This window comes from Capsicum annuum, chromosome 12 (genome assembly GCF_002878395.1).
Source record: "Capsicum annuum cultivar UCD-10X-F1 chromosome 12, UCD10Xv1.1, whole genome shotgun sequence".
Taxonomy (NCBI): Eukaryota; Viridiplantae; Streptophyta; class Magnoliopsida; order Solanales; family Solanaceae; genus Capsicum; species Capsicum annuum.
This window is the reverse complement of record NC_061122.1, coordinates 200,164,353-200,175,284: the sequence shown is the minus strand read 5'-3', so window position 1 is coordinate 200,175,284 and position 10,932 is coordinate 200,164,353. Positions and strand designations below refer to the sequence as shown.

The following is a 10,932-nucleotide window of genomic DNA, read 5'->3' as shown; positions in this document are numbered from 1 at the left end:
AAATAGAAATAAATCCTTGAAATTAGAGAGACTGAGTAAGGGTTCAATTAATGCCCTAAGAAAGTTTTTGAGGCACTTAGGAGCGTCCTTTTAAAAACGGTTCACCAAAAGATTATTTTTGACTAACTTAAAAAGGATGACTAACTTTACAATTTATTAATTTATCAAACTTATATCGAGCGATTTTTGAAAATTATTTTTTATTTCATAAAGTTTTAAGCTAAAGAAAATTTTAAATAAAAGTCCATTTTTTAACAATATGATTTCAATGAAAATAATAATTTATTTTGTTTTAAGGGAAATTATTATTTGTAAGAAAAATCTATTTTTTATGGTCAATGTCAATTCAAAATCTTGATTCTAATAATGATAGATTTTTAAAATAATATATTAAGTAAGAAATATTTAATCGATTATGGGAGAGTTTAAACTTTTTGTTATAAAGCAAGAAAGAATAAAGAAGAAGTATAGATAGAATAGAGAGAGTAATTCTTATTTCTTTTCTTAAGGGATAATCTACAATGAAGAAAATCCTTCAATTTATAGGAAAAATTTGCTACTAGTTACACACTAAAAGACAGATACATCAAATCCTGATAGACATTCACTATAATTAATATATATCATAACACTCCCCCTTGAATATCTAACAATACATACATACGCTGCCTCATTAAAAACCTTACAAGAAAAATCCAGTGGGACAAAACCTCGTAAGGGAAAAAGAGTACAACGTGTATTAGCTCCCCTAATAAGAACATCCTTGAACCTTTGCATTCCGATCTTGTGCACCATATTCTTGAAAGTTGTAGTTGGAAGAGACTTGGAGAATAAATTAGCCACATTGCCACTTGAACGAATCTGTTGTGCATCAATATCACCATTCTTTTGGAGCTCATGTGTATAGAAGAGCTTAGAAGAAATGTGTTTCGTTCTATCTCTTTTTATGAATCCTCCTTAATGTTGTGCTATGCATGCTGGATTATCTTCATATAAAATTGTGGATACTTTGTCACATTTCAAGCCACATTTTTCTCAAATGAGATGTATTATGGACCTCAACCACACACTCTCGGCTTGCTTCATAAATAACTATAATCTCAGCGTGATTCGATGAAGTGGCTACGATAGACTGCTTTGTTGATCTCCAAGATATGACAGTACCCCTACATATAAACACATGGCCTATTTGAGACCAAGCTTTATGCGGGTCAGATAAGTACCCAGCATTAGCATAACCAATAACATCGAAACTGTAATTTTTAGAATAAAATAATCCCATATCGGTAGTCCCTTTTAGATACCGTAATATGTGTTTGATCCCATTTCAATGTCTCCTAGTAGGAGCAGAACTATACCTTGCTAACAAATTAATTGAAAAGGCTATATCTGGCCTTGTAGTATTTGCAAGATACATTAGTGCACCAATTGCACTGAGATATAGTATTTCAGGACCAAGGAGTTCCTTATTCTTTTCTTGAGGTGGAAATAAATCCTTATTCACATCAAGTGATCGACCAACCATCGGAGTACTTAGTGGATGTGCTCCATCCATATAGAATCATTTCAATACCCTTTCTATGTAGGCAGATTGATGGACAAAGATACCATTTGTCAACTACTCAATTTGCAAACCAAGGGATAACTTTGTCTTTCCGAGATCTTTCATCTCAAATTCTTTCTTTAGGTAATCAATTGACTTTTGAAGTTCTATTAGCGTTCCAATAAGGTTTATGTCATCAACATTGACAACAAGTATAACAAACTCCGACGTTGTTCTTTTTATGAAAATACATGGGCAAGTTTCATCATTCGTATAACCTTCCTTAGATAAATATCCACTAAGACGGTTATACCACATACGTCCAGATTGCTTCAAAACATACAATGATCTTTTCAATCTAACAAAATATATTTCTCGAGGCTTTGAACTATATGCTTTCGGCATTTTAAATCCTTCGAGAATTTTCATGTATATCTCATTATCAAGTGATCCATATAGATAGGCTGTTACCACATCCATTAAATGCATTTCAAGTCTCTCATGGACAGTGAAACTAATAAGATAACGCAATGTTATTGCATCCATAACTGGTGAATATGTCTCGTCATAATCGACACTAGGCCGTTGTGAAAAACCTTATGACAACGCGTGCCTTATACCTTTGTATTTCATTTTTCTCATTTCATTTTTGCACAAAGACCCATTTATAGCCAACAGGCTTAACATCATTAGGTGTTTGAGCTATGGGTCCAAAAACTTCACGTTTGGCAAGTGAATTCAATTCAGATTGAATTACTTCTTGCCATTTTGGCCAGTCATTTCTTTATCGACATTCTGTGACAGATCGAGGTTCAAGATCCTCACTATTTTGCATGATTTTTGTTGCAACATTATATGCAAAGACATAATCCACTACTATTTCAGATCGATTCAAATTAGTTTCAACATCACTTGAATTTATGGATAGTTTCTCATTTTCTTGAGTCTCAGGCTCATTAATTCCTTCAGAAATATTAACATTGCTTAAATCTTGAACTTACATATGAGGATCTTTCGTAGTGTCATCTTGACCATTTGTTTTTCTTTTAGTAGGATTTCGAGCCTTAGAACCTAAGGATCTTCCCCACTTTAAGCGTGCTTTAGATTCATTAGCTATGACACTAGTGGATGGTCCTTTAGGAACATCAATTCGAATTGGGACATTCTCTGTAGTAATATGTGATTTAGTGATCCTTTTCAAATCTGTAAATGCGTTCGGCATTTGATTAGCAATTTTCTACAGATGAATAATCTTTTATACTTCTTGCTCACAAATAGAAGCACGTGGATCAAGATGAGATAGTGATGGATTTTCTACAAAATTTCTCTTTTGATGTCACTACCTTCTCCCCCTAATTTTGGGAAAACTATCTCATCAAATCAACAATCTGCAAATCGAGTAGTGAACATATCTCTTATTAATAGTTCAAGATAACAAATAATGGAGGGTGATTCAAACCCAACATAAATTCCTAACCTTCTTTGGGGGCCCATCTTGGTGTGATTTGGTAGTTCTATAAACACATAAACACCGCACCAAAAAATTCTCAGATGAAATATATTAATCTCTTGACCCAAAATCAATTGCTACGAAGAATTATGATAATTTATCAGTCTAAAATGAACAAGTTTTGCAGCATGCAAAATTGCATGACCTCAAACAGAAGTGGGCAACTTAGTTTTCATAAGCAATGGTCTTGCTATCAACTGCAAATATTTAATTAATAACTCAGCAAGACCATTTTGAGTGTGAACATAGGGTACAGAATGTTCCACTCTTATCCCAATCGATAAGCAATAGTCATTAAATGCTTGGGATGAAAATTCTGTAGCATTATTAAGGAGAATAAACTTAATTTGATTATCGGAAAACTGTACCCGTAATCGTATTATTTGTGCCAACAATTTTGCAAATGCCAAGTTGCGAGATGACAAAAGACACATATGAGACCATCTAGAAGAAGCATCTAGTAGGACCATAAAGTATCTAAACGACCTACTAGGTGGGTAAATGGGTCCACAAATATCCTCATGTATGCATTCCAAGAATGCGGGGGACTCAATCCCAACTTTTGTTGGCAATGGCCTCACAATTAGCTTGCCTTGATAACAAGCATTGCATGAAAAATCACCATTTAAAAGAACCTTCAAGTTCTTTAATATATGTTCATTAGAATTTTCTATGATTCGTCTCATCATTATAGATCTAGGATGTCCCAGTCGATCATGCCAAAGTACGAAAGTATTGGAATAAGTAAACTTTCGGTTTACTATAGAATGTGCCTCAATTGCATAAATATTTATCCAATACAGGCCAGAAGATAAAACAAAGAACTTTTCAATAACACATGTCTTCCCAGAGATATTTTGGGTGATACAAAGATATTCAAGATTCATCTCATCAATTGTCTTGATATGATAACCATTTTCACGGATATCTTAAAAACTTATCAAGTTTCTTTGAGACTTAGCAGAAAATATAGCATTATTTATGATGAGTTTAGTTCCCTTAGGCAAGATTATAATGGCTTTTCCGAAGCCTTCAATCAAATTAGCACTACCAAAAATTGTAGTAACATTAATCTTGCCCATGTTCAGATGAGAGAAATATTTCTCATTTTTTAATATCGTATGTGTAGTGCCAGAATCAATCAAACAAATATTTTCATAATTGGACGGCTTACTTTGAAAATTATTCATATCTTCAAATAAAATGACATACTCCAAATAACATAAATATTAAATTTCATACAAAGTGAAAGCTTATACTATTAGAAATTGTTAATCACACTTTACTAAGCAATTAAAAAAAATATGTCCAAATTAAAACTATTAAAATAACATAATATTTGATAAGAAATGTAATACGTAATATATTTGTAATTCCCTGAGATCCCATCCCGAGACGTCACACGGTGCTTATGGACCCGAAGGACCACAAGCTAACCCTTTACTGATATCTGTACCTGTACACTGTATAATATATGAAATAAATTTGAAACTGGCCATAAGGTTCAACACATCTATACATACTCTGAAAACTGAATACTAATACATCTGTCATCTGTCTGAAAAGCCTCTAAACTGTATGAACTGTGGAGTTGATGGGACAAGTCCCCAACTAACTCTGTCAACAAAAAAAATATAAACAAAATCTGATGCAATATAAATAAACTGAGATTCATCCTCGAAAGAAGAGGACTCACTGCTACTGCTGCTAACTGGGATTGAATTGCTGAGGATACTCTGGATCCTGTGCCTCTAAACCTATGGTGCCAAATAAAACACCATAGCGCAAATGCGTCAGTACAGAAATGTACTGAGTATGTAGACGAGGTAGGCTAATGCAAGGGTTTATACATACACAATATCTAAACTGAATAATCATGAAGATGCCGCACAAGAACACATACATGAATGGACAGACCGTAAACACAATCATCGCAACTCTAGGTACTGAAACTCGTATACCACTTTACTGCAGGCTGAACTCCGTACTGACACTGAGATATCGAATTACTGACTCATCTGATACTGAGAACTGAGGATCTGGATGTACTTACATCAAGGACTGAATTCTAAGCTTTACTGCTTTCGATTGACAGGATTAGAGATCAACCTTTCTAACGGATGATATTCAGAAACTATTATCAATTATAAGAAATATGATTATATTCGGATCTAAAAACAAGGATACTCAATAGAATCTGAGACTGTAAATCAAGCCTATCTGGCGGCATATCTCTGAATATGATTTCAAATAACTGTATACGTGACCAAGCCTATTTGTCAGGATAGTCCATGAATCGATGGAACTATCTGAGTTCCTCATAATGATAGATGACTGCTTGTAACAGTCCTAATTTCTGAAACTGAGACTGAAACTGAAACTGAAACTGAGGAAAGTAGTTACTTAACTGACATGCCCCGAACTACCACAGGTGGGGTCCAACCTATAATCCCAGCTGGAAGGGTGTCAATACCGTGCCACGGGTAAAGACCTTTCTCTGGTCAATCCTCTTTGACGAATGACCCTATCAGACAGTCGACCTAAGGTAATATAATAGTCAAATACTCTCTCTCTGGAGGTAACAACCTTTTCTGGTGGTAACTCCTATTTTCTGTGCTGGCTATGTAGTTTTGAAGTTTGGGGATTGCCACTAACGACTCTGGCCTCTCTCTCTCTCGCTGACGAGAGGATCTGCCATCCCTTCTTTTGCTCGGTGCTTATTTCTACTCCCAATTGAAAGACTCTGAACTGAATTCTTAACTGAAAACAACTGAACTAAATCTGATACTGATCATGTTTATCAAAGGATAAGAATGAATAAGCTGAAATCACTTAATTCCGTATTTGCTGGAAATGGTATCGAATCATGGTATCTGACTGACGATACATAGCTTGAATAAATTACTCGAATCGCTTCTGAGATTAGAATTTAATCACTTGAATACTTTTAGATCTAAACTGATTACAAGACTGAGGCTAGATTACTAGGGATACAGAGATTATAGAGATAACTGAGATTACTGAGCTTTCTTAAGTTCTGCAACTGTTTGAGGATACAGAGTTTATAATTCACTAAGTTCTGAGAATCATGGCTCGATTGGAATTATCGAGAAACTGATACAGGCTCTAGACAACATCTCTATTGTCGGGTATAAATACTCCCAGGACTCGATAACATAAAAGTAAAGCATAATCATTCTTTCATAATCACGACCATCCATTCATTATCACAATCATTAATTCATCATCACAAGCATTCATTCATCATCATAATAATTCATGTATCATCACAATCATTCGTTCATCGTCACAACTTACTTGCTAACCACTTGGCTTGTATTAAAAACTTAGCATATATCAAAGAGCATATAATTGGGGAATTTACTACTATCACATCTCCACTTGTTCACTAAAGTCCTTCAACAAACACTAGACATGCATAGTTTCACACTTATTTAGGGATTTCCTACTATTATGGAATAATTTATTCACTTAGGCATTTTATCAAACACTAGGCATGCATAGCCTAGCTCACAATTTGGGGCTTCCTATTCAACATACTATAATTGTTTTGACGAAAATTTTGGACTTGTTGAGAGTCACCACTTAATTTTAAAAAGGAATTAAGAAACCTTTAGAGAGTTACTTCAAACAATTCAAAACAGGAAAATCGTTTTAAGTTAGAAATTCTAGATAAGCGGTTCCTATTAACGTTTTAGGAAGGTGTTAGACACCTAAAACGTCCGCTAACTTGCGGTTATCCGGACTATTTGAAAATAGGCTTTGACTAACTTTGGAAAAAAAGTTGATTTTTGTAAAGAAAAGCAATTTTAGGGATATTTTAGTGTTTATACAAAGCCAGTTTTTAGGCGACTTAGTTTGGGATTTTAACTAAGTTCGCAAAGAAATATGTAAATAAGTAAACGAAAGTAAAAGGAGAGAAAAGCGGGGAAGTAGTGATTTAGGCTTTCAAACCCAAACCATCGGCCCAGTCCTAATCTAGTTGGGTTTTCAACCCATTTCACCTGTCTTAGTCTAGTTTTCGAGCCTTTGGCTCGAGTCTGGCTCCACCTACATTAAATTTACAACTTTGGTTTCGAGGCCCAAATGAAATAAAGGAATAAATAAATAAACAAATAAATAAAAGATGACAAAATAAATAAACAAATAAAAGAAAAGAAACTTTCTAATCCCTTAGTCGCTTCTAAGATGAGATTTTAATCCATTATTCCTCTTTTGACTTCTCGTACCATATGCCACGTGCTTAACTTTAGGCTTTCATTCGGGCTTGACTCGAAAAGATAGGCCTTATTGGCCTATTTATGAAATACAAAGAGAGAAGAAGCCCATTTGGACTCCAAGGAGGGTGCATGCAAAGAAAAGATATATGAATTAATACGCGTTCATAAAAATGAATTACTTTTATAACAAAAAAATTTAGAAAGTTCAAAGCTATTAAAAAAAATCACTACTTCGATACATAAAAGGAAACTTAGCTACTAGATTAGTGATATATACGACATGCAACTGTGTTTAATTGGTTTTGAACATTTAACATAAAGATCAAAGAGAACACGCCATATTATGCTGGACTTTGGCGTGAAAGTATGCATATGCATGAAAGAATTCTAGTAAACAGTCACTTTTTCTAATCGCATGTAATGACCATTGGATGAGAGCATATGACGTAATGTTGGTTTTGTTTGTTGCAGTAGAGGGATGCTATAACATTTGTTAAAGGACCGTACATTAATAGTAAATCGCAGTCCATTCCTTTTGACAAAACGATAGGTTCCGGTGCTTACTTATGAGAAGGAATACACAGAAACTAAGAAAATTTTATCAGTTGGCTATCAAAACACTCAACTGGAATACAAAAATGAAGAGCTGAAGATAATTCCCAAAAATAGATACTTAAATTTATGCTATGGATGAACCAAGATAAGTTCGTTTCACCTCTTTTCTTGTATGTTGTACAGTATACAGGACAATCCAATCAACAAAAGCAAAGAGGGTCTCACTTAAATCAAGAACACTATTAATTTCCAACACTAAAATCGAAATGCAGTCATGTGCTTCAAATAAACCAATCTATACCACACTATATGATACTCTCATATTATATGGGACAGGAGAAAACTGTTTGCAAGCTGTTTTGAGAACTTCATACCTAAACATAACCCCATATCTAGTCAAGAGACTGATTGAAACACAGAAAAGAAGTGAAATTGACCTATAAATCCAAGTTCCATTGATAGTAGGTATTCAAAGAGACATACAACAGTGATGCTCCATTTCTATGAGGAGAACAAAATAAGGCCATTCCTTCTAAATAAACATACTAAAATACCCCATTATTGCATTCATCTCCCTAACCCGATCATGTATTGGCAACAAGCTCAAGAGACAAGGAAAGATAAAAGATTCGAATCCAAACAAAAAAAGACATGGCAGATAAAGCTAAAAGGAAAGTGGCGGGGCACTACTATCATCCTCATCCTCATCCTCTTTTGTCAAACTCAAACGAGTTCTAATAGCCAAAATGGTCATCGAGGGATCATGGGATTTGTCAGTTTGTGTCGAGCGTATCCTCGTCATTTTTTGTCATTTGGGAAGCCAAAGAACTCATGGGGAAGTCTCAACAAATAATATGGCGTTAAATACCAACAATGAACAAAACACCCTCGACCTAAAAACTATCAAAATAAGAATAAAACCCGAAACTTTAAAATAAGATGAGCTAGAATAGGGCGCCATCGACCCAAAACGATCAAAGCACGCAACTTTAAACCCTGAAGCCAACCATGATAACATACCAGCAGTCTGAAATGACCAAACAGAATCAAACTTTAGCCACGAAACTAGCCTTAACAGGATACCAGTAACTCAAACCAAAATCAAAAGCATGAAACTTTAAACAACAAAACCAGCCTTAACAAAATACCAGCAACTCAAACAGAATCGCAGAACATGAAACTTTAACATAAAGTCAGCTATACAAACCTTAAGAATTTCACAAAAAAATAAGAGTATTAAATAAAAAATCTACCAAAACAACTACCTACGGCTATCAAAGCCATCTACCAGCAAATAACCCAGCATAAAATCATACTAAAAAATTTATTCACGACTATAGAAGATCAAGATGAAGTAGAAACAGATAAATCTTAAATGGAAAAGGGTATTACCCTCAAGGGAGCAGCAAAACGAAACTCGAGCTTATTCTGGATTTGCTACCACCGGAAAAGTATCGTAATTGGCTTCAGAACTTTATTGGCAAACCAATTTTTTGGGAACAGAATTCCTAATAGGCACAGATTGAATCTTTAATCAAAAAATTCTTTCCTTCTTCTATTCTTACCCTCAGTTTTAAAACTCCTAAATTTCTCAGAGAAAGGTTTGAAACCACCATTTTCCACATACCCCAATTTCGAAACAAGAAGGAAAATTATCTATAAAGAGCTAAGAATCCCCCGCTTCCCCAAACCCTTTTCTCTGCTTTCCTCCTGCTCTTCTTCTCAATCAAAGAAAGTTTTTGCACTCTTTTGGTTTTTGACCTAACTAGCTCAGAAAATCTCCTAATCCAAAGAAACCCCTTTTTGAACCCTAATTTTTGAACCCCAACTTCCTCGACCTCTCTCCCCAACCTCTCGAAATGTGACCTAATCCGTTCTTATATAGAAGACGGGAATTGGGGGAGATTTTAGGGATTTTCAGAGGGAATTTGAAATTTAAAACCCCTAGCCTCCCTGGGTCGTAACCAATTTGGATTTTCTTTCCACAAATCCGAAACCAGTGGACCAATCAAATGTGGGGAAGACAAAAATGTACCCAAAAACCAATGAAAATTTACCAAATATGTATGAATCCGTATGAGTTATCCCAAAATTTGTGGATTTGAGCCGTTGGGAGAGATACCTTGGCTTGTTCTAGAGCGTTCAAGGAGTTTCCTGTCCTACGAATGCGCGAAATGCGTGACAACAGTGAAAAAGGAATGGGATGGGGTCAGGTATCATCGTTGGACATGGATCAATGGTTCATGATGTTGTTGTCGCGATTCAGATCAAAGTTCAGGTTGAGGAGAGTTGTAGGTATTGAAATGGGTCTTTGCTATTGTACTGGTTCTTGAAGGAAAGAGGAAAAACATGGTACTGGGCCGGGGTAAGACATAATATTGGGGTGGTGTTGCTGAAAAAATGAAGGAGGGAATGGGCCACTGTAGGCTGATTGTTGTTGCCTGGGATAGGCCCAAAACTTGTTGTTGGGAGATTAGAAATGAGAAAGGTTCTTTAAAAAGTAGTCGAATTAAATTAGAAAGCTTCATTCAAATACTAACCATTTTGAATATCAATTTGATTAATTGCATTGCAATTGTGGTCAACTTGATTTCAATTGTGGTTATATTTGATAATGTGACTAAATTGAACCGAAACTCGATACGAAATAAATACTTGTTTAATCCCGAGCTTCTTAATTTAATAAAAATCAAATACATATTTGTCCAAATAAATTATTTTCGAGAGCAAATTATATTCAAATCCAGATTTTAATCATTTGAAATCATTTTCAAAATAAGCTTTGACTGGAATTCGATATTTTGTAAAAATGAAATTTTTAAGTAACAAATTTATAAAATTTCATATAATTGAACACAAACGTATATAATCGCCACTTAAGATTACAATTTTACCCAAATAAATATTTTGAAAATCTTTTGTTCAGATAAAATAAATGCTATAATTTTATTTGAAAATCGAAGAAACTCTGAATTAAACTTAGTTATAGGGGGCAAAAATGAGGTGTCAACAATAATGGCCCATATGCTTCTCCTAAGCTTTTATCAAACCTATGGGAGACATGCTCCGCTTATTCAGCCAAT

The 10,932-nt window shown here is 34.6% G+C and overlaps 1 long non-coding RNA gene across 1 annotated transcript; it reads right to left on the bottom strand.

Annotated features, from left to right (window-relative positions):
- Positions 1 to 7,161: 7,161 nt before the first annotated feature.
- Positions 7,162 to 10,195, bottom strand: LOC124889414. The gene is made up of 2 exons (XR_007048388.1): positions 9,242 to 10,195; positions 7,162 to 8,876 (listed from the first exon to the last, which is right to left on the bottom strand). It is a non-coding gene; the product is annotated as an uncharacterized LOC124889414 (long non-coding RNA).
- Between the last annotated feature and the right edge of the window lie 737 nt (positions 10,196 to 10,932).